The following is a 5,835-nucleotide window of genomic DNA, read 5'->3' as shown; positions in this document are numbered from 1 at the left end:
TGTTCGCCGGAGCAAAAAAAAAAAAACAAAAATGGACAGCAACAACAACAAAAATGCTGGCAAAATAGCAACTGAGCTGGCAAAATATTTGAACAGTTTGTTTGAATTGCCCAATGCCCTGCAGTCTTATAAGTAATTTTTATTCATATTTTTAAGTAATATTATTGCTTTATATATATCCGCATTAATTTTTATACATTCTAAGTACGCGTCATATAATATCATATAGTCAAATGCCTTTATATAATATTCATTTTCAAGAATCAAAAACTATAAATATGTATATACTTTTGTCAAATATAATTTTTGTCTCTTCTAAATATAAAGCCAGGCATCATTTTTTACATTTTCTTCTCCACTTAACAAAATTTCCAAAAATATGAAAGTTATCGAAATACTTGAGATAATTTCTAATAAAGAAACATTTAAAAAATATTTCGATTTGTTTTAAGAACTGAACTTCCACAAGTTATGTAGGTAATGTGACCGCAGGATCGTCGCTGCTGCTGGATTGTCTTGGTATCATTTCAAACATCAGACAGACAGTCGGAAATGATGGTCACAACAGCAACAATGACAACAACAACAACAAGAGCCACAGCAGCGGCAGGGCAGCAATAACAACAACAAAAGCGACAGCCACAAAATTTCGGAAAACAATTTTTTTATTTGCCGCGCAATTTTCACTTTGTGTGCGGCCAGAAATATTTTTATTTTTTATTAATTTCTTTATTTCGCTTGTTTTATTTTTGTGTTTTTTAGTTTTATGGCATTTTAAAAGTAGGCAGCTCGCGTCACAGCCGCCCCGCCCCGCAACTCCAACTTCTCGGCAGCTGCATGGACAGACTGAGGCCAGGCGCCAGGCGCGCATTTCACACTCGACTGGCGCGAAAATTCATTAAAAAATTGTGTTTAACATGCCAAAAATTTTCGTGCAATTTTTATTGCGGCCCGCGTGCTGCTGGAAACGTGCACATTCCATATCTGCTGGCCGGGTTTGGGCTGCAGGTCTTTCAGCTGGGCCGTAATTGCAGCACTTTGAGTTCATTTTTTGACATTTATTTGACGCATGGCGTTAATAAATTCAGCAAGCTGCAATTGTCGGCTGGGGTCGGGGCACGAGCTTTGACCCCATTTGGGGCACTTTCATTGGAATTTCTAATTTGGAACAGGCAAAGTAGGCGCCACTTGAGACCCAACTGGAATGAATGCTGTCAACGGCAGGCGCGATACCAATCAGCGGGCGGCCCCAGTCCTGGCAATATGTAGAAAACAATTTATTTTTGCCTGCCAGTGCAGAAGGACTCGCCGAACAATGCCAAAGAGGCCTTGTGACAGCCACATCGACTTCGACTCCGGCTACGTCTTCGTCGTCGTCTTGACATGCCACCCTTGAGCGAAATTCATTTGTTATGCAAGCAACATTTCCGTTTCCGGTTAACGCAGCACGACTCGGCCAAAAAGAATGAAACGTCAAATGCCGCAAGTAATTTGCATTCGTACCCTGATTAATTGACGCCCCACTCTTACTGAATTTGCGCGTTTACGATATGATTCCATTTGCAGTACGTTACTCGTAAACCGGTTAAGAACTTAAATTTCTAAGCAGTTTATAAATATTATTTACAAATTTGATAAGTTTTATTTATATATTTCTTTCTTGTTTCTGAATTATTTTTTGTTTACTTGTCTAGCAATAGAATACCTTCTTAAAGCTGTGCACAGTCAAAATGTTAAAAGTCTAGGCTGAAAAAAAAATCAACCAATAAGCTTGGAATTTATTATTGTAAAAGGTATTGTGAATTTGTTAGACATTTGTAACGAGTAGAAGAAGACACATCCGACCCAAGAAGTACATATATTCTAGATCAGCATCAACAGCCGAGTTGGCATACCCATGTCCGTCTGTCCTTCTGTCTGTTTCTATGCGAACGTGTCTCTCAGTTTTAAAGTTATCGTATTGACACTTTGCATAGCTCCGTCTTTATGCAGCTGGTAGTTTGCATGTTTCGAATCGGCTAGTTCGGACCACTTTATTTTATTCTGTTTCCAAAAATACTTTCATCAAACTCAGCATTTACCTACTTCACTATTTTCACATATCTGCAAAATGACAATGTCTTCAAGGGCATTAAATCTTCGGCGTGCTAAAGATATCCCAACTTTTTCGTTTTTATACCCTGAACCCATTGAAAATGGGTAAAAAGGGTATTATGTATTTGTGCAAATGTATATTACAGGCAGAAGGAAGCATCTCTGACCCCATAAAGTATATATATTCTAGATCAGCATCAACAGCCGAGTCGATCTAGTTCTGTCCGTCTGTCTGTCCGTCTGTCCGTCCGTCCGTCTGTCCGTCCGTCTGTCCGTATGTATGAACGCAAGGATCTCAGAACCTATAAGAGCTATAAACTTGAAATTTTAGCTGTAGGTCCTCCTAGTGCCCGCGTAGACCGAGATTCGTGTCCAAGAAATCGATATAAATCGATATCGAAATGTTGTTTTTTAGGCAATTTCGGTAAATAATAAGAGCTATAGTCACCAAACTTGAAATGTAGCTTCGAGAATAGTATATGAATATCAAGTATCTTTCATTTTATACCTATCGCCACCTCCAACTTGTATAACCCATCAATTTACGCCAAATTAATCTGCTTCACCTGAAATTGAAAGATAATTTACGTTGCTAATACGATTAGCTCCAGCTCCTCAAACTGGCTATAAAAGCTGCGTGCTATTACACTTCAAGCAAAAATTAACAATAATGAAACTCGTTTTTCTTATTTTAACTCTTATGTGGATGGACGAGTTATTTAAAAAGGGGCAAACGAAAAAAACAGGATAAAGGAATTCAATATGAAGGAAAGATAAAAAAAAAATATGATATCAATAATTGATTTTTAATTAATATAACTCTTTCAATCCTTTATTCAAAGGACCTAAACAGATATCTTTTTTGTTTGGAATCGATGCTTGTGATCTTTCATAGTATAAGAGCTAGAGCCTCAATTTCCTTCCACACAGCCAACACACATCGCAAATATCTGTATTAGACAACTTCACGGCTTGCGAGAATTGAGAAATATTATTATAGATTTGATAACTCATGTTACTCCCCACAAAGTGAAAACGGATGTATTGATTTTCAACTATATCCGTTTTAATGTCCATCTGCAACAACTCTGTTCTTACCTTCTTCTTTCATAACTTCTTACCTATTTTTTCATAATTCCTAACAAGGCAGAAATTAAAAGAATAAAAACTTATTACGAGGAACTATATTAGATGCTTTGTATGTTAGACGTCCATAAAGAAATTTATAAATAAATAATTATATATAAAATTGATCCAGAGTTAAATTTTAAATTTCACTTTTACCTTAACATTTTCTTCTGAAGTTTAAAGATCAGGGTATAATGTATTTGTACAAATGTATGTAACAGGCAGAAAGAAGCATATCCGACCCCATAAAGTATATATATTCTTGATCAGCATCAATAGCCGAGTCGATCTAGCCATGTCCGTCTGTCTGTACGTCCGTCTGTGCGTCCGTCTGTCCGTATGTATGAACGCAATGGTCTCAGAACCTATAAGAGCTAGAGACTTGAAAGCTTAAGCTGTAGGTCCTCCTAGAGCCCGCGCAGATCGAGTTTGTTTGCGATATTCGATAACTTGTCCCGTTTCAAAGTAATCGATTTAAATCGATATCGAAATCCTGTTTTTTTGAGCAATTTCGGCAACTAATATGAGCTAGAGTCTTCTAGAATAGTATATATATATATAGAAGTATCTTTCATTTTCTATCTATCGCTACCTCCCCGCTACCACCACAAAGCTATAAATCAAGTTAATTATCCAACTTGTATTGCCCATCAATTTAAGCCACAATTTATATGCAATTGACTTTTTGAGAATACACAAATATTCTATATTCTATTCTTTAATAAGATGTACTGTCGAAAATTTCATTAAGATCGGTTAAGAAACACAAAAGTTATGTGCGCACGTGTTAGCAGCAGCTAGCGCAAATTCCAAGAGTTTCTGTATGCATGAACACACACACATTCATGCGCGTCTGCTTTGAATTCTATCAACAGCATTGCAATTGCGATTGTATTGTTTTCTGTGCTTTTATTTAAATTTGTTTTTTTCTCATTAAGACTCAATAATTGGTGTGGCTGTTGGGTAGAGGCGTCGGCAGGTAGTGCGGTTAGTTGCGAGTTCGAACCCTGCCAAGAAAACGTTTTTGTTTTAAATTTACCTTTATTACTACTAAAGCAAACGAGCGCGAGCTGCATTTGATGTTGGAAGAAGAGGGTTCAGGACTATAACCTCTTACTTGTTATTTTTATTCTCCAGACTGTTATATCCCGGATATAGTATGGCTTTTAAGAAACGGATTAAGTTGAATAGCTTTTATGATGATAATACTCTCCAAGTGCGATGAGGAAAATTACCCAGAAGTTATAGTATCCACCAGTGCTCTTTTATAGTCCCACAAACTTTGAGATGTATTTCTAATTTTTACTTATTTCTTGACCAGCTGACCTTGATCCGCATATAGATTTTGTTTTGCATTCCAAATACTAATGAATGTAGAAAAAGAAATATCTAATGAAAATTAAACGTAAGTATTTCCATTATATAACCCACAAATTAATCTGTTTCACCTGAAATTGAAAGATTATTTACATTGCTAATACGATTAGCTCCAGCTGCTCAAACTAGCTATAAAAGCTGCGTGCTATTACACTTCAAGCAAAAATTAACAATAATGAAACTCGTTTTTCTTATTTTAACTCTTATGTGGATGGAGGAATTATTAAAATTAGGGAAATCGAAAAGAACAGAATAAAGAAATTCAATATGAAGAAAAGATAAAAAAAATATGATTTCAATAACCGATTTTTAATTAATATAACTCTTTCAATCCTTTAATCAAAGGACCTAGACAGATTTCTTTTTTGTTTGAAATCGACCCTTCTGATCTTTCATAGTATAAGAGCTAGAGCCTCAATTTCCTTCCACACAGCCAACACACATCGCAAATATCTGTATTAGACAACTTCACGGCTTGCGAGAATTGAGAAATATTATTATATGATTTGATAACTCATGGCTCTCCCCACAAAGTGACAACGGATGTATTGATTTTTAATTATATCCGTCTGATCCTGATCTTTCATAATTCCTAACAAGGCAGAAATTAAAAGAATATAAACTTATTACGAGGAACTATATTAGATGCTTTGATATGTGTACCAGGAGCTCAAGAAATGATACGCCTTCAATCTCCAGGGATCGCTTTTTCGTAAGTAACTAATCACTTGAGAGAAAAGTATTGCAGTACCAAAAATTTTAATCCATTTGTACAAAGTTATACTTCTACTAGAGAATGCAAATCAATCTATAATCGATTTACAACCCTGTATCACAATTTGCCGAATTGATAAAAAATAAAACAATGTATACGAAAGAATTGACTAAGCATATTATGGTGATATTAAATATCAAATGCAAAACATTGGTGCACTTTTATTTTCAAATTATATGCATTTGATGATATATGTGATATATGTGATATTCATATTTACAAACTAGGATCTGGCCCTTCTTTTAAATTGCAGGTAAGAGTACATAAGATCCACTTCAGCACACACTATAAGAGTTTAATTAAATTGCATTGGCGATGCCGACTTAACATTACATGAAAATAAGAAACGAATTTCAGGCTGGCGTCTATACGTAGTATATCTAATTAAAAATTGATATGCAACAACTTTATTATATGTTATTTACTTAAATTTCACTCAATATTTTCTGATTTTTGTTTTA

The 5,835-nt window shown here is 35.3% G+C and overlaps 1 long non-coding RNA gene across 1 annotated transcript; it reads right to left on the bottom strand.

Annotated features, from left to right (window-relative positions):
* Nucleotides 1-2,879: 2,879 nt before the first annotated feature.
* LOC135428137 (uncharacterized) lies at nucleotides 2,880-4,590 on the bottom strand. Its single transcript, XR_010436209.1, has 2 exons — nucleotides 4,340-4,590; nucleotides 2,880-4,229 (listed from the first exon to the last, which is right to left on the bottom strand). It is a non-coding gene; the product is annotated as an uncharacterized LOC135428137 (long non-coding RNA).
* Between the last annotated feature and the right edge of the window lie 1,245 nt (nucleotides 4,591-5,835).

Source organism: Drosophila montana, unplaced genomic scaffold (genome assembly GCF_035044405.1).
Source record: "Drosophila montana isolate Dmon_TW-CO22-7 unplaced genomic scaffold, ASM3504440v1 contig_2438_1, whole genome shotgun sequence".
Taxonomy (NCBI): Eukaryota; Metazoa; Arthropoda; class Insecta; order Diptera; family Drosophilidae; genus Drosophila; species Drosophila montana.
Note: the sequence above shows the minus strand (reverse complement) of the source record. Positions and strands in the feature narration are given on the sequence as shown.